This window comes from Chiloscyllium plagiosum, unplaced genomic scaffold, assembly GCF_037043375.1.
Source record: "Chiloscyllium plagiosum isolate Xiang-an unplaced genomic scaffold, Cpla_swu_hap1 HiC_scaffold_21, whole genome shotgun sequence".
NCBI lineage: Eukaryota > Metazoa > Chordata > Chondrichthyes > Orectolobiformes > Hemiscylliidae > Chiloscyllium > Chiloscyllium plagiosum.
In genome coordinates this window covers 84,624,315-84,644,818 of record NW_028270159.1, presented here as the reverse complement: position 1 = coordinate 84,644,818, position 20,504 = coordinate 84,624,315, and positions in this window count along the sequence as shown.

Genomic DNA, 20,504 nt, shown 5'->3' with positions numbered 1-20,504 from the left:
CAATCCATCACTGTCACCATAACCCCCACACGCACACTCGAACAACGTCACCCTGACTCCCTCACACTCACTCCATCTCCGTTAACCGGACCCCTCACACTCACTCCAACACTGTCGGCCTGACCCCCTCACACTCAGTCCATCACAGTCACCCGGACGCCCTCACAGTCACTCCATCACCATCACACTGATCCTCTCATACTCACTCCATCACCGTCACACTGACCCTCTCACACTCTCTCCATCACCGTCACCTGGACGCCCTCACACTCACTCCACCACCATCACCCTGACCACTCGCACTCACTCCATCACTGTCACACTGACCCCCTCACACTCACTCCATCATCATCAACTTGTCCCACTCACACTCACTGCATCACCATGACCCTGAGCCTCTCACACTCAATCCATTACCGTCACACTGTACCCCTCACACTCACTCCATCTCCGTCACAGTGATCCCTATACTCTCACTCCATCACCGTCGTCCTGATCACACACACTCATTCCATCACAATCTCCCTGACCCTCTCACACTCACTCCATCACCCTCACACCGAAACCTCACACTCACTCCATCACCTTTACACTGAATCCCTCATACTCACTCCATCTCCGTATCACTGAACCCCACACTCTCACCCAATCACTGTCACCCTAACCTCCTCACACTAATTCCATCACGACACACTGACCCCTTCACACACACTCCATCTCTGTATCACAGAACTCCTCACTCTCACCCCATCACTGTCACACTGATCCCCTCACACTCACCCCAACGCCGTTTTCCTGACGCCCTTCACACTCATTTCATCTTCATCACCCTGGCCCTCTCCCACTCACTCCATCACCGTCAGCACGACCCCCTCAAATTCACTCCATCACTGTCACCCTGACCCTTTCACACTCACTCCATTACCATCACCCGGACATCCTCACACTCACTCCATCACTGTCACCGTGCACACTCAAACTCACTCCATCACCATCACCCTGACCCCCTTACACTCACTCCATCACCGTCACCATGATCCCCTCTCACTCACTCCATCACCATCATGCTAACCCCCTCACACACACACCATCACGATCACCCTGACGCCCTCACACACACTCCATGACTGTCACCCTGACCCACTCACACACAATCCATCACCATCACCCAGACCCAATCACACTCACTCCATCATCATCAACATGACCACCTCACACTCACTCCATTACCATCACACTCACTCCATCACCTTAGCCATGACCCCCTCACACTCACTACATCGCAGTCACCATGACCCCCTCACACTCAATCCATCAACAACACCCTGACCCCCTTACAATCACTCCATCACAATCTGCCTAACCCCCTCACACTCAGTCCATCATCGTCACCCTGACCCCCTCACACTCACTCCATCACTGTCACCCTGACCCCCTCACACTCACTCCATCACCGTCACCATAACCCCATCACACTCACTCCATCGCCGTCACCATGACCTCCTCACACTCACTCCATCACAATCACCATGACCTCCTCACACTCACTACATCACCATCACCATGACCCCCTCACACTCACTCCATCACCGTCACTCTCACTCCCTCACACACACTCCATCACCGTCACCCTGACCCCCTCACACTCACTACATCACCATCACCATGACCCCCTCACACTCACTCCATCACCGTCACTCTCACCCCCTCACACACACTCCATCACCGTCACCCTGACCCCCTCACACTCACTCCATCAATGTCAAACTGACTCCCTCACACTCACTCCATCACTGTCACCCTTAGCCGCAAACACTCGCTCCATCACCGTCATACTAATCCCCTCACACTCACTCCATCACCGTCACTCTGATCCCCTCACACTCACTCCATCAACGTCACTCTGACCCACTCACACTCACTGAATCACTGTCACCCTGATCCCCTCACACTCACTCCATCACCATTACCCAGACGCACTCACATACACTCCATCGCTGTCAGTTTGAACCCTTCACACTCTCTCCATCGTCATCACCCTGACCCTCACATTCACTCCATCGTGGTCACACTGGTCCCCTCACTCTCACTCCGTCACCGTAACACTGACCCCCTCACACTCACTCCATCTCCGTATCAGTGAACCCCACACTCTCACCCCATCACTGTCACCCTAACCCCCTCACACTCATTCCATCACTGTCACCCTAACCCCCTCACAGTCATTCCATCACTGTCACACTGATCCCCTCACACTCACCCCAACACCGTTTTCCTGACGCCCTTCACACTCATTCCATCTCCAGCACCCTGGGCCTCTCTCACTCAATCCATCACCGTCATCACTACTCCCTCAAACTCACTCCATCACTGTCACCCTGACCCCCCTCACACTCACTCCATCACCGTCACCCGGACTTCCTCACACTCACTCCATCACCGTCACCGTGCACCCTCACACTCACTCCATCACCATCAAACTGACCCCCTCACACTCACTCCATCACCGTCACCATGACCCGCTCACACTCACTGCATCACCATCATCCTAACCCCCCTCACACACACTCCATCACCAATACCCAGAGCCTCTCACACTCACTACATCGCCGTCACAGTGAACCCCTCACACTCACTCCATCACCGTCACCATGACCCTCTCACACTCACTCCATCACCATCATCCTAACCCCCTCACACACACACCATCACCATCACCCTGGCGCCCTCACACACACTCCATCACTGTCACCCTGACCCACTCACACACAATCCATCACCATCACCCAGACCCAATCACACTCACTTCATCATCATCAACATGACCCCCTCACACTCACTCCATTACCATCACACTCACTCCATCACCTTCACCATGACCCCCTCACACTCACTGCATCGCAGTCACCATGACCCCCTCACACTCAATCCATCACCAACACCCTGATCCCCGTACACTCACTCCATCACATTCTGCCTGACCCCCTCACACTCAGTCCATCACCGTCACCCTGACCCCCTCACACTCACTCCATCACTGTCACCCTGACCCCTCACACTCACTCCATCACCATCACCATGGCCCCCTCACACTCACTCCATCGCAGTCGCCATGGCCCCCTCACACTCACTCCATCACAATCACCCAGACCCCCTCACAAATACTCCATCACTGTCACCCTCACCCCCTCACACTCACTCCATCACCGTCACACTGACTCCCTCACACTCACTCCATCACCTTTACACTGAATCCCTCACACTCACTCCATCTCCGTGTCACTGAACCCCACACTCTCACCCAATCACTGTCACCCTAAACCCCTCACACTAATTCCATCACCGATACACTGACCCCCTCACACTCACTCCATCTCTGTATCACAGAACCCCTCACTCTCACCCCATCACTGTCACACTGATCCCCTCACACTCACCCCAACGCCGTTTTCCTGACGCCCTTCACACTCATTCCATCTCCATCACCATGGCCCTCTCTCACTCACTCCATCACCGTCACCATAACCCCCACACGCACACTCGAACAACGTCACCCTGACTCCCTCACACTCACTCCATCTCCGTTAACCGGACCCCTCACACTCACTCCAACACTGTCGGCCTGACCCCCTCACACTCAGTCCATCACAGTCACCCGGACGCCCTCACAGTCACTCCATCACCATCACACTGATCCTCTCATACTCACTCCATCACCGTCACACTGACCCTCTCACACTCTCTCCATCACCGTCACCTGGACGCCCTCACACTCACTCCACCACCATCACCCTGACCACTCGCACTCACTCCATCACTGTCACACTGACCCCCTCACACTCACTCCATCATCATCAACTTGTCCCACTCACACTCACTGCATCACCATGACCCTGAGCCTCTCACACTCAATCCATTACCGTCACACTGTACCCCTCACACTCACTCCATCTCCGTCACAGTGATCCCTATACTCTCACTCCATCACCGTCGTCCTGATCACACACACTCATTCCATCACAATCTCCCTGACCCTCTCACACTCACTCCATCACCCTCACACCGAAACCTCACACTCACTCCATCACCTTTACACTGAATCCCTCATACTCACTCCATCTCCGTATCACTGAACCCCACACTCTCACCCAATCACTGTCACCCTAACCTCCTCACACTAATTCCATCACGACACACTGACCCCTTCACACACACTCCATCTCTGTATCACAGAACTCCTCACTCTCACCCCATCACTGTCACACTGATCCCCTCACACTCACCCCAACGCCGTTTTCCTGACGCCCTTCACACTCATTTCATCTTCATCACCCTGGCCCTCTCCCACTCACTCCATCACCGTCAGCACGACCCCCTCAAATTCACTCCATCACTGTCACCCTGACCCTTTCACACTCACTCCATTACCATCACCCGGACATCCTCACACTCACTCCATCACTGTCACCGTGCACACTCAAACTCACTCCATCACCATCACCCTGACCCCCTTACACTCACTCCATCACCGTCACCATGATCCCCTCTCACTCACTCCATCACCATCATGCTAACCCCCTCACACACACACCATCACGATCACCCTGACGCCCTCACACACACTCCATGACTGTCACCCTGACCCACTCACACACAATCCATCACCATCACCCAGACCCAATCACACTCACTCCATCATCATCAACATGACCACCTCACACTCACTCCATTACCATCACACTCACTCCATCACCTTAGCCATGACCCCCTCACACTCAATCCATCAACAACACCCTGACCCCCTTACAATCACTCCATCACAATCTGCCTAACCCCCTCACACTCAGTCCATCATCGTCACCCTGACCCCCTCACACTCACTCCATCACTGTCACCCTGACCCCCTCACACTCACTCCATCACCGTCACCATAACCCCATCACACTCACTCCATCGCCGTCACCATGACCTCCTCACACTCACTCCATCACAATCACCATGACCTCCTCACACTCACTACATCACCATCACCATGACCCCCTCACACTCACTCCATCACTGTCACTCTCACTCCCTCACACACACTCCATCACCGTCACCCTGACCCCCTCACACTCACTACATCACCATCACCATGACCCCCTCACACTCACTCCATCACCGTCACTCTCACCCCCTCACACACACTCCATCACCGTCACCCTGACCCCCTCACACTCACTCCATCAATGTCAAACTGACTCCCTCACACTCACTCCATCACTGTCACCCTTAGCCGCAAACACTCGCTCCATCACCGTCATACTAATCCCCTCACACTCACTCCATCACCGTCACTCTGATCCCCTCACACTCACTCCATCAACGTCACTCTGACCCACTCACACTCACTGAATCACTGTCACCCTGATCCCCTCACACTCACTCCATCACCATTACCCAGACGCACTCACATACACTCCATCGCTGTCAGTTTGAACCCTTCACACTCTCTCCATCGTCATCACCCTGACCCTCACATTCACTCCATCGTGGTCACACTGGTCCCCTCACTCTCACTCCGTCACCGTAACACTGACCCCCTCACACTCACTCCATCTCCGTATCAGTGAACCCCACACTCTCACCCCATCACTGTCACCCTAACCCCCTCACACTCATTCCATCACTGTCACCCTAACCCCCTCACAGTCATTCCATCACTGTCACACTGATCCCCTCACACTCACCCCAACACCGTTTTCCTGACGCCCTTCACACTCATTCCATCTCCAGCACCCTGGGCCTCTATCACTCAATCCATCACCGTCATCACTACTCCCTCAAACTCACTCCATCACTGTCACCCTGACCCCCCTCACACTCACTCCATCACCGTCACCCGGACTTCCTCACACTCACTCCATCACCGTCACCGTGCACCCTCACACTCACTCCATCACCATCAAACTGACCCCCTCACACTCACTCCATCACCGTCACCATGACCCGCTCACACTCACTGCATCACCATCATCCTAACCCCCCTCACACACACTCCATCACCAATACCCAGAGCCTCTCACACTCACTACATCGCCGTCACAGTGAACCCCTCACACTCACTCCATCACTGTCACGCTGATCGCCTCACACTCACTTTGTCAGCGTCACCACGGCCAACTCACACTCACTCCTTCACCGGCACCCTTACCCACTCACACTGACTCCATCATGCTCACCCTGACCCAATCACACTCACTCCATCACCGTCACAATGACCCCTTCAACTCACTCCATCATCGTCACCTAACACCCTCACACTCAATCCATTACTGTCACCCTGACCCCCACACACTCAGTCCATCACCGTCATCATGACCCCCTCACACCCAATCCATCACTGTCACCATAACCCCCTCACACTCACTCCAACAACATCACCCTGACCCCCTCACACTCACTCCATCTCCGTTAACCAGACCCCTCACACTCACTCCATCCCTGTCACACTGACCCCCTCACAGTCAGTCCATCATAATCAGACTTACCCTCTCATACTCACTCCATCACCGTCACACTAACCCTCTCACACTCTCTCCATCATCGTCACCTGGATGCCCTCACACTCACTCCATCATCATCAACTTGTCCCACTCACACTCACTGCATCATCATCATCATCCTGACCCCCTCACACACACTTCATCACCATTACCCTGTGCCTCTCACACTCACTCCATTACCATCACACTGTACCCCTCACACTCACTCCATCTCCGTCACAGTGACCCCTCACACTCCCTCCATCAACATCCCCTGACGCCCTCACACTCATCCATCACTGTCACGCTGATCGCCTCACACTCGCTTTGTCAGCGTCACCACGGCCCCCTCACACTCACTCCATCACCGTCACCCTTACCCACTCACACTCACTCCGTCACGCTCACCCTGACCCAATCACACTCACTCCATCACCGTCACAATGACCCCTTCAACTCCCTCCATCATTGTCACCTGACACCCTCACACCCAATCTATCACTGTCACCATAACCCCCTCACACTCACTCCAACAACGTCACCCTGACCCCCTCACACTCACTCCATCTCCGTTAACCGGACCCCTCATGCTCACTCCATCACCGTCACACTGACCCTCTCACACTCTCTCCATCACCGTCAACTGGACGCCCTCACACTCACTCCACCACCATCACCCTGACCACTCACACACTCCATCACTGTCACCCTTAGCCGCAAACACTCGCTCCATCACCGTCATACTAATCCCCTCACACTCACTCCATCTCCGTCACTCTGATCCCCTCACACTCACTCCATCAACGTCACTCTGACCCACTCACACTCACTGAATCACTGTCACCCTGACCCCCTCACACTCACTCCATCACCATTACCCAGACGCCCTCACATACACTCCATCGCTGTCAGATTGAACCCTTCACATTCTCTCCATCGTCATCACCCTGACCCTCACATTCACTCCATCGTGGTCACACTGGTCCCCTCACTCTCACTTCGTCATCGTAACACTGAACACCTCACACTCACTCCATCTCCATCACAGTGACCGCTCAAACTCCCTCCATCACCGTCACACTGACGCCCCACACTCACTCCATCGCCGTCACACTGAACACTTCACACTCACTCCATCACCATCACCCTGACACTCACACTCAATCCATCACCGTCACCCTGACCCCCTCCCAATCACTTCGTCACCGTCACACTGATCCCCTCACACTCACTCCATCACTGTCACCCTGAAACCCTCACACTCACTAAACCATTGTCAGCCTGACCCCCTCACATTCGCTCAATCAGTCAAACATAAACCCTCACACTCACTCCATCACCATAACCCTGACACTCTCATACTCAATCCATCACCGTTACACTGACCCCCTCACACTGATTCCATCACTGTCACTCTGACACCCTCACACTCACAACACAGTCACCCTGACGCCCTCACACTCACTCCATCACCGTCACCCTGACACTGAACCCCTCACACTGACTGCATCACCATCAACCTGACACTTACACTCAATCCATCACCGTAACCCTGACACACTCGCTTCGTCACCGTCACACTGATCCCCTCACACTCACTCCATCACTGTCACCCTTAAACCCTCACACTCACTAAATCACTGTCAGCCTGACGCCCTCACATTCACTCAATCAGTCAAACATAAACCCTCAGTCTCACTCCATAACCATCACCCTAGCACTCACACTCACTCCATCACCATCACCCTGACCCCATCACACTCAATCCATCACTGTCACCCTGACCCCCTCACACTCACTCCAACAACGTCACCCTGACCCCAGCACACTCACTCCATCTCCGTTAACCGGACCCCTCACACTCACTCCATCACTGTCACCCTGACCCTCTCACACTCAGTCCATCACCATCACCCGGACGCCCTCACAGTCACTCCATCTCCATATCACTGAACCCCACACTCTCACCCCATCACTGTCACCCTAACCCCCTCACACTCATTCCATCACTGTCACCCTAACCCCCTCACACTCATTCCATCACCGTCACACTGACCCCCTCACACTCACCCCAACACCGTTTTCCTGACGCCCTTCACACTCATTCCATCTCCAGCACCCTGGGCCTCTCTCACTCACTCCATCACCGTCATCACTACTCCCTCAAACTCACTCCATCACTGTCACCCTGAGCCCCCTCACACTCACTCCATCACCGTCACCCGGACTTCCTCACACTCACTCCATCACTGTCACCGTGCACCCTCACACTCACTCCATCACCATCAAACTGACCCCCTCACACTCACTCCATCACCGTCACCATGACCCGCTCACACTCACTGCATCACCATCATCCTAACCCCCCTCACACACACTCCATCACCAATACCCGGAGCCTCTCACACTCACTACATCACCGTCACAGTGAACCCCTCACACTCACTCCATCACTGTCACGCCGATCGCCTCACACTCACTTTGTCAGCGTCACCACGGCCACCTACACTCACTCCTTCACCGTCACCCTTACCCACTCACACTCACTCCATCACGCTCACCCTGACCCAATCACACTCACTCCATCACCGTCACAATGACCCCTTCAACTCACTCCATCATCGTCACCTGACACCCTCACACTCAATCCATTACTGTCACCCTGACCCCATCACACTCAGTCCATCACCGTCATCATGACCCCCTCACACCCAATCCATCACTGTCACCATAACCCCCTCACACTCACTCCAACAACATCACCCTGACCCCCTCACACTCACTCCATCTCCGTTAACCGGACCCCTCACACTCACTCCATCCCTGTCACCCTGACCCCCTCACAGTCAGTCCATCATAATCAGACTTACCCTCTCATACTCACTCCATCAAAGTCACACTGACCCTCTCACACTCTCTCCATCATCGTCACCTGGACGCCCTCACACTCACTCCATCATCATCAACTTGTCCCACTCACACTCACTGCATCATCATCATCATCCTGACCCCCTCACACACACTTCATCACCATTACCCTGTGCCTCTCACACTCACTCCATTACCATCACACTGTACCCCTCACACTCACTCCATCTCCGTCACAGTGACCCCCTCACACTCCCTCCATCAACATCCCCCTGACGCCCTCACACTCATCCATCACTGTCACGCTGATCGCCTCACACTCACTTTGTCAGCGTCACCACGGCCCCCTCACACTCACTCCTTCACCGTCACCTTTGCCCACTCACACTCACTCCGTCACGCTCACCCTGACCCAATCACACTCACTCCTTCACCGTCACAATGTCCCCTTCAACTCACTCCATCATCGTCACCTGACACCCTCACACCCAATCTATCACTGTCACCATAACCCCCTCACACTCACTCCAACAACGTCACCCTGACCCCCTCACACACTCACTCCTTCACCGTCACCCTTACCCACTGTGGTGAAAGGGTTAAAATTGTGTCCCAATACATGTGTGAATCTAACCGAAAATGGAAGGTGTCGCTTAGTCCCGTGTGAATCTTATTATACACCTTCCCGTGTGAATCTTCTTATCTGTATGTGACCAGAATGGAATGTGTTTTTCAGCCTTGCTCTGCTGTTCACATGAATGTTTAGATCTCGAAAAGAGTATATCAGCTGGAAAAGTCTCCAGTTCGGTAGAGTCTGCTCCGGGGTTGCGTTTAACCGCCGAGCGTGGGTTGTTGGCAACCGCTCTACGAGAACTGACGGCTCCCAGTTCCGGTAACACGTAGAGTGAGTATAAACCAGACCCGTTGTAAGTACGAGACCTGGTTGTGGCGACGCTGCGGGGAATAAAACACTTATATTCTAGCAGACTCGCCTCTTGGCTGTTTGTTCTGTGTCAGACTACTTTCCTGCGAGCCTGGTCCTTGACCTTGAGAATTTTTTAAAACATTTTGGCGTAGTCGGCAGGATCAATCGCAATTGAGGAAAGATTTTGATACAGAACAATGTTTTGGAAAAAGGCTAAGAAACCAGAGGAACAAACTGTGGAGGTCCCGACCGTCCCGGGATGGCATGGACCGTGGCATGGCGTGGCAGTTTGTTTGAGAAATGGTGGGGGGCGACCGGAGAACTGGGAGGCCGAGGGCGTAGGAACCCCAGGGTCGCTGCTGTCCACCCTTGAGAGGATCCCAGTCCTGCCGAAGAACCCCTTGCCTGGGGTACAGCGGAGGATGTGGGCCTGTGCGGCGGCTTGTAGACAACAGTCAGACAAGCGCCAAAAAGCTGAAGCAGAATTAGCCCTCCTGAAACATGAGCAGGGACTCAGTTCGGGAGATGCCTCTATGTTGAGGCAGGAAATTATGAAGTTAAAAGCTGAATTGACAGCATTAACTGAACTAGCAGGACGAACTATTATGTATCTGTCTGCTAAGAAACGGAAAGAGAAAAGGAAGGTCCCTCGAACCTCGGACCCAGTACAAGTACGGGCGTTTGTAGCCCAGTTAAATAACGGGGATCGGTGGGATATCGATCATTGGGATGGGAACATTTGGGGAGATTCAGATGATCAGTACGAAGAGGACCCACCCGTACTCCAAGCTAAACCAGTGGTTAGGAGAAAGCAGGTTCAGAGACGTCTCCCAGTGCAACGGGAGGTAATGTTAGATGAGGAAGGAAACCCTATACGGAATGAACAAGGGGAGGCAATTATGCATGAATTACCGCGGGCTCAGCCTCCTGCAGAATTCTCTGAATTAACGGAAGACTTCACTACCGATGAGGTGCTGTTTATCACCCAGAAAACCCGACGTAATCCTGGGGAGCCGTTAGAGCTATGGCTAATTCGGCTCCTCGAGGAAGGGGGGCAACAAGTGCAGGTAGACTATCAGGATGCTCCCAAGTTTGGTGGATTAGCAAAGGATGCTGCCATAGACCTGGGGTACCGCAGACAAGCCAAGGATATGGTAATAGATCGCAGTATGGGGACCTTATTTGGAATGTATGCCAGGGCAGTGGCCGAACAGTATCCCTTCCCGTCCGATTGGCCCCCCTTGGAAGGAACTTGGACAACAATTAAGGAAGGGGTTCAGAGGCTAACCCGTTTGTGTGTGCGGGATGCCCTGTTGCTGGGAGTGCTGGACGAGGTAGATAACACAAATGTTAGTAGACAGACTAGAGACCACCTAGTGAAGACTGCCCCCCCCCCCATTATAAACCACTGTTATTAACCATAATGTTGAGTGGACGGGGAGAAACCCTAGGAGATGCCCGTAGTATGATGAGGGAGATGGGTGGTTTGGGGGATTGGGGACCCACAACCCGTGCTTCTCAGGGGGGCACGAAGGGGCGTCGCCCTGAGGCTCGGGCAGGGGGAAAAGTAAACCCTAATCAAGGAAGTAACCAAGGCCCCTCACGGCGTGCTTTGTGGCAAGCTTTGATACGGGCGCAGGTCCCAGCATCGGAGATTGATGGCCTACCTACACCGGAATTAAAAGACTTATGCAGACGAAAGGGACTGAAGGTGTCCCGGGTAGAGACGGAGTCCCGACCCACTATGGAAGACCTAGTGGAATTACTAACACAAAAATATCAGACACGGGGTCCGGTTGTTAATGAGCCTCGAAGGGGTAGAACTTCCACTTCCCAGCGGTGGGAATCCTCGGAGGACGAGGAGGAGGAGGAGGTACGGCCTCCCCTCCGAGAGTGTTATAAAGTGGATAGGCGTGGCCGGAAACCTAGTAAGAAAGGCAAGAACAAAGAAGGGCGAGGCAAACGTCTTTACCCAGTGCTGTCTGGGGAAGATGAATGGGAGGAACAATAGGAATCGGGCCAAGCCCCAAGGGTTTGCCCACGAACGAGCCAATGGTCAGCAGATGACATTCGACCTCATGTATCATTGACTATCTATTGGCGCAAATCCGTCCAAACCGTTATGGCTCTAGTGGACACAGGGGCGGAGGCCACCTTAATCTATGGGACGCCCCATAAGTTTAAAGGAACCCCAGTCACGCTGGTTGGGCTGGGAGGTAATCTAATTGAAGGAAAAACAGTACATTGCCCCTAAAGATAGGTACAATGCCCATTAAAACTTATTCAATTATCATTACACCGGTTAGAGAATGGATCCTGGGAATGGACATTCTGGCCGGTTTAACACTTCACCTCCAAAAAGGGAAGTTTGAATTTGGAATCACGAAAATGGCTTTGCGCTGTAGGACGGTGTTAGTGGGAAAGGTTAAAATGGACCCTTTCCCCATCCCGATCGCCGATCGCGTAATAAGTCTTAGACAGTATAGGATTCCCGGCGGACATAAAGAAATATCCGCCACAATTAAGGATTATTTGGAAGCGGGAGTGCTTAGGACATGCACCACGGCGTGGAATAACCCCTTATGGCCCGTACATAAAGCCGATGGGTCATGGCGGATGACGGTAGATTATCAGCAACTAAACCGTCACACTCCGGCCTTGACGGCAGCGGTCCCGGATGCCGTCACTATTATAGGACGAATCCAACATCATCCAGGGGTGTGGTACGGAGTAATTGATTTGGCTAATGCCTTCTTCACAATTCCTATTCCCGAAGATAGGCAGGAACAGTTCGCATTCACTTGGGAGGGTAGTCAATTCACGTTCACGCGATTGCCCCAAGGATATCTGCATAGCCCTACTATCTGCCACCGGATAGTTGCAGAACACTTGGCTGCCTTTAAAGTGCCTGACGAAGTGATGATCTCGCACTATATTGACGATATGATGATACAGGGGACAAGTCAGAAGCAGGTTCAGGAATTGCTTTACCAACTGGTTCAACATATGCGAGGATATGGGTGGGAGATCAACCCAGCCAAAATCCAGGGTCCCTCACAAACGGTAAAATTCTTAGGAATCGTGTGGAACAAGGGGGAAAGGGAAATCACTGCGAAAGCTAAAAATAAGATTCAGGTCTTTGCCGTCCCTCACACCCAGAAGGACGTGCAGCAATTTATTGGGTTATTCGGATTCTGGAGACAGCATATTCCCCATTTAGGACAAATTTTAAAACCTTTGTATCGAGTTACGAGGAAAAAGGCAGCGTTCGAATGGACGGAGGTCCATCAAACTGCATTTGAAATGGCCAAGCAAGCGATACAGCAAGCTGTATCCTTGGGAAAGATACAGTCAGGACCTGTAGAACTGCAAGTCTCAGCACAGGGGGATTATGCCAATTGGAGCTTATGGCAAAAACAGGGAAGAACCCGTAAGCCATTGGGATTTTGGTCCCGAAAATTACCCCCGGCAGGGGAACGGTATACCCCCTTTGAGAAACAGTTATTAGCATGCTACTGGGGCTTGGTGGAAACCGAAGCCCTGACCATTGGACATGAAGTGATCATGAGAACAGCTATCCCTATTCTTCCGTGGGTACTTAGTGACCCCACTACCCACCGAATAGGAACTGCCCAAGAGAGCAGCATCATTAAATGGAAATGGTATGTGTCGGAGAGAGTGCGGACTGGACAGAAAGGAGTGTCAGTCCTACATGAGCAAGTGGCGGAGGCCCCTGAGGAAGGGGAAAAACGGTTTGAGGTGATTGAATACAAGGAATCACCCGTTAAGATGGGAAAACGGTATGATGAACTGACCCCGGATGAACAAGCCACGGCTTGGTTCGTAGATGGGTCAGCCCAATGGAAAGCGGGACAGCGTAGATGGAAAGCTGCCCCTTTAACCCAAAACAAGGCACTACCCTAGAAGAATTAGGGGAGGGAAAAAGTAGTCAGTGGGCAGAATTAAAAGCAGTGCATATGGTAGTCATGCAAGCAGGGGTCATGGGAGTTTGTTTGTTCTCTGACTCGTGGTCAGTGGTTAACGGCATGACACAATGGATGCCAACTTGGCAGGCCAATCAGTGGATGATCCAGAATAGGGAAGTATGGGGTAAACAGTTATGGGAAGATATATGGGAGAAAGCTCAATACCTGGTCATATACATCACCCACGTAGATGCCCATACATCTCGAAATGATGTGGAAGCTCTACATAACCGATATGTGGATGGTATCGTCCGAACCATGATTGTGCAAAGGGGCACCTCAGTGGACCTAGCTAGATGGGCACACCTTAAGGCTGGGCACTGGGGAGTGCAAGGAACCTTGCAATGGGCTCGAGACCGAGGAATAGATCTTATGGTAGATGATGTTAAGACTGCAGTAAACCAGTGTGAGCAGTGTCAACATCAGCGGCAGGGAGTGCCCCAACACATGATGGGACATATCCATCGGGGGGATGGTCCGGGACAGAGCTGGCAAATGGACTTTGTGGGTCCCTTACCCTCCTCACAAGGATGTAACCACATATGTCCAGCTGTGGACACTATGTCTGGGGTTTTGGTAGCCCATCCCTGTCGTCACAACAATCAACAGGCTACCTTGCGATGTTTAGATTTGATTGAACAATTTTATGGATTGCCCATACAGGTCCAGAGTGACAATGGCTCCCATTTCACAGGAAGGGCGGTAAAGCAGTGGTGTCACGATAACCACGTGGAATGGGTTTATCATGTACCCTATCACCCACAAGCCGCGGGACTTATAGAACGAATGAATGGGCTTCTGAAGTCCTCACTACGAAAAGCAGGAGGTTGCAATGACTTAACAGGTTGGAAGAAGCAACTAATTCGGGTGGTGAAACAAATTAATAACCGCCCATTAGGAAATGGGGTAACACCCTTGAATAGGATGATACGAGTATGTGATACCCCAAAGACTCAGCCTATTAAAATGTGGAAATTCGCTGAGGAAGCTGATATTCCCGTAAGGGCCACGCCGGCTTCGGCTGGACTGGACCTACGAGCACTAACTGCCCAGACTTTGATCCAACAGAAACCTACGGTGATTAAGACCGGATTAGGATTGATTTGTCCCCCTGGAACCTATGGGCATATCCTCCCGCGGTCGGGACTGTCACTAAAGGGGATTGATGTGATGGCAGGCGTAATTGACGCGGACTACCAAGGGGAGTTGGGGGTGGTCCTGGTCAACATCACTGCTGAACCTTACGTGATACAGAAGGGGGACAGAATAGCGCAATTGGTCATTAAGCCATGTAACCTTACAACGGTGGAAGAGACGGGAGCTCCCGTTACGGTTACTGAGCGTGGGACGGGGGGATTTGGGTCTACTGACACTAAGGGGGCCAAGGTATGGGTGCGCCAGACGACCGGCCCCCCCAGGCATAGCACAGGGGAAGGACAGTCTGGTCACCATTATGTACCCCGGGGACCCGACCTGGGCAAACGTCCCGGCGAACCAGTGCTACTTACGTGAGACCTAAATTATGTTGTAATTGCTATGCACCCGCAGGCTGGCCCTCCGCCTTGAACATGGGGTGGTCATGGGGATTGCGACTCCTATTGGCGATGTTCGCGATCGGATGGCCACTCCAGGGCATCGGTATCACGGCCTGGACGCTGGTACCGGTCGCCCGCCATGAGGTGCGGTGGGAGGCCAGTAGCCAGCGACGGACGCAGGACAATTTTACATGTGAACCCGGTCAGCAGTGCGTTGTTCTGACTCTCACCAGCGACTGTCAATTGTACACGTGTGCACAGTGGTACATGCGCCGGGATGGGGAAAAATATGACATATCGTTCATACCGCCTAATTGCACCCTGGTGGTAAATGCCCAAGTCAAGACGTGTTTGTGGGACCGACGCACCCAGACATGCGGGACAACGGGGACTCATTGGAGCGTCACAGCTCGGGGGGAAGATCTGTGGCTGCGCAATGCCACCGATATTCGGAATCGTCATCGATTCATGTGGTTAATAATGGTACTGCCCTCGACGAACGCCCCGTCTGAGGCGTTATTAAACCCCACGCGGGGCGGGCCAGCCACGGGGGGCGTACGGTCGCATCGAACACAGTTGGCCCCTATTATGTCAACTTGTCAACAGATGGCCCGGGCGGTACTGCACACTGATGTTCATTGGCGGGTACAGTTGCCCCTCATACCCGAGTGTCATACCAAGAGGCGGCGACGAGCGTGGTACGACACCCTGCTGGGAGGCGCAGGAACTGTTATGGGTATCTCGAATGCCATTGACTCTGAGGTGACCCGTACTAAATTATCTAACACGGGACAGGCCACCTCACAAGGACTACATACTATTGGAAGGTGGATGCCATCCATAATGATGACTCAAGGAGAGACAGCTGAAATAATGATACGATCTCTGCAATGGGAACTGGATGTCTGGGGTGCCACTCAGGAACTGTTTGAGAACATTACGGCTCAGATAAATTGGACTGCCTGTCATATTCAAATGTTGCATGCTCAAATACAGAAAGAACGCTTTTTGCGTGTGGTAACATCCCCCAATGTACAAGCGTGGAGGGGACTATGGAATGTATCTGAGACATTGTGGATGATAACCCATCCAGAGCGAACATGGTGTAACGCAACTATGTGTAACGGATACTTTGTTACCATGATTGTAACCCACACTGTTACGGTCTGTCGATATTATGTATTACCAGTGATTACATCTTCTGGATATTATTTTCTGAAGACAAGGGGACAGTGGTTTAGCCCAGATACCAATATTACCTATGATCTGTCCGCTTGTGAACAGACTGATCAGGGGAAAACTTGCCTACTGATGGACAGGTATCGGGACCCTTGCTTGACTAAAGGAACGGCCCTGTGCGAATGGACTGTTGAGACTCCAAGGGACATGATGTGGCAGATTGGGCCACACACGCTCTGTGTGGCTACCAATAATCCACATCCTGTGCTTCCCTCAGCACCGTTCTCGGGATGCCTCTCAAATGTCTATCAGTGGCACTGGCAGAATCAGACCTATTTGTTGACCACTTATAGCAGTGCTCGCCACTTTACCAAGGTGCAGTGGAAAGTGCTGATGAATCCTTGGAACATTTCCCTGGATCGGTTTAAGCGAGCATTGGACCGATCCGAGGAGCTTAAGCAGATATTACGAAAGCATCAAACCAATGTCACCAAGGTTACGGTGTCTACCTTTATACATGGACAGGAGGTAGTACATGCTGCCCGTGTAGTGGACGTGGAGTCAGCTCATCATTGGTGGGACATATTGAGTGGTATGTCCTCCACTGCGGGGACATTCCTGTTCCCACCCTTGTCGATCCTGGTAGCGGTCCTGGTGATTTTAACATGCTGTAATGTCCTGACTTGCTTGTATATTTGGCGTGTACGTAGGCGCTTGTTAGAAAGAATACATATGGGCATAATGTAACACATCTATTGGGCCAAGCAGTGGAATGTGGTGTGTCCCAATACATGTGTGCTCATAATGTAACACATGTATTGGGCCAAGCAGTGGAATGTGGTGTAAAATTATGTCCCAATACATGTGTGAATCATAATGTAACACATGTATTGGGCCAAGCAGTGGAATGTGGTGAAAGGGTTAAAATTGTGTCCCAATACATGTGTGAATCTAACCGAAAATGGAAGGTGTCGCTTAGTCCCGTGTGAATCTTATTATACACCTTCCCGTGTGAATCTTCTTATCTGTATGTGACCAGAATGGAATGTGTTTTTCAGCCTTGCTCTGCTGTTCACATGAATGTTTAGATCTCGAAAAGAGTATATCAGCTGGAAAAGTCTCCAGTTCGGTAGAGTCTGCTCCGGGGTTGCGTTTAACCGCCGAGCGTGGGTTGTTGGCAACCGCTCTACGAGAACTGACGGCTCCCAGTTCCGGTAACACGTAGAGTGAGTATAAACCAGACCCGTTGTAAGTACGAGACCTGGTTGTGGCGACGCTGCGGGGAATAAAACACTTATATTCTAGCAGACTCGCCTCTTGGCTGTTTGTTCTGTGTCAGACTACTTTCCTGCGAGCCTGGTCCTTGACCTTGAGAATTTTTTAAAACACCCACTCACACTCACTCCGTCACGCTCACCCTGACCCAATCACACTCACTCCATCACCGTCACAATGACCCCTTCAACTCACTCCATCATCGTCACCTGACACTTCACACCCAATCTATCACTGTCACCATAACCCCCTCACACTCACTCCAACAACGTCACCCTGACCCCCTCACACTCACTCCATCTCCGTTAACCGGACCCCTCATACTCACTCCATCACCGTCACACAGACCCTCTCACACTCTCTACCTTAACCGTCACCTAGACGCCCTCACACTCACTCCACCACCATCACCCTGACCACTCACACACTCCATCACTGTAACACTGACCCCCTCACACTCACTCCATCATCATCAACTTGTCCCACTCACACTCTCTGCATCATCATCATCCTGACCCCCTCACACACACTTCATCACCTTTACCCTGTGCCTCTCACACTCACTCCATTACCATCACACTGTACCCCTCACACTCACTCCATCTCTGTCACAGTGAACCCCTCACACTCCCTCCATCGCCGTCACGCTGATCGCCTTGCACTCACTTTGTCAGTGTCACCACGGCCCCCTCACACTCACTCCATCACCATCACCCTTACCCACTCACACTCACTCCATCACGCTCACCCTGACCCAATCACACTCACTCCATCGCTATCACCCCGACGTCATCACACTTACTCTATCACAGTCATCACGACCCACTCACACTCACTCCATGACCATCACCCTGACCTGCACACACTCACTCCATCACTTTCACACTGAACCACTCACACTCGCTCCATCATCGTCACAATGACCCCCTCAAACTCACTCCATCATCGTCACCTGACACCCTCACACTCAATCCATCACTGTCACCCTGACCCCTTCACACTCACTCCATCACCATCATCCTGACCCCCTCACACTCACTCCAACAACGTCACCCTGACCCCCTCACACTCACTCCATCTCCGTTAACCTGACCCCTCACACACACTCCATCACTGTCACACTGACCCCCTAACACTCAGTCCATCACCGTCACCCGGACGCCCTCACAGTCACTCCATCACCATCACCCTGACCCCTCACACTCACTCCATCACTGTCACACTGACCCCTCACACTCACTGCATCATCATCATCCTGACCCCCTGACACACACTTCATCACCATTACCCTGAGCCTCTCACACTCACTCCATCACCGTCACACTGTACCCCTCACACTCTCTCCATCTCCGTATCACTTAATCCCACACTCTCACCCCATTACTGTCACCCTAACCCCCTCACACTAATTCCATCACCGTCACACTGACCCCCTCACACTCACTCCATCTCTGTATCACAGAACCCCTCACTCTCACCCCATCACTGTCACACTGATCCCCTCACACTCACCCCAACGCCGTTTTCCTGACTCCCTTCACACTCATTCCATCTCCATCACCCTGGCCCTCTCTCACTCACTCCATCACCGTCATCACGACCCCCTCAAACTCACTCCATTACAGTCACCCTGACACCCCTCACACTCACACCATGACCGTCACCTGGACTTCCTCACACTCACTCCATCACCGTCACCCTGACCCCACACACTCACTCCATCACTGTCACCGTGCACCCTCGCACTCACTCCATCACCATCAACCTGACCCCCTCACACTCACTCCATCACCGTCACAATGACCCCTTCAACTCACTCCATCATCGTCACCTGACACTTCACACCCAATCTATCACTGTCACCATAACCCCCTCACACTCACTCCAACAACGTCACCCTGACCCCCTCACACTCACTCCATCTCCGTTAACCGGACCCCTCATACTCACTCCATCACCGTCACACAGACCCTCTCACACTCTCTACCTTAACCGTCACCTAGACGCCCTCGCACTCACTCCACCACCATCACCCTGACCACTCACACACTCCATCACTGTCACACAGACCCCCTCACACTCACTCCATCATCATCAACTTGTCCCACTCACACTCTCTGCATCATCATCATCCTGACCCCCTCACACACACTTCATCACCTTTACCCTGTGCCTCTCACACTCACTCCATTACCATCACACTGTACCCCTC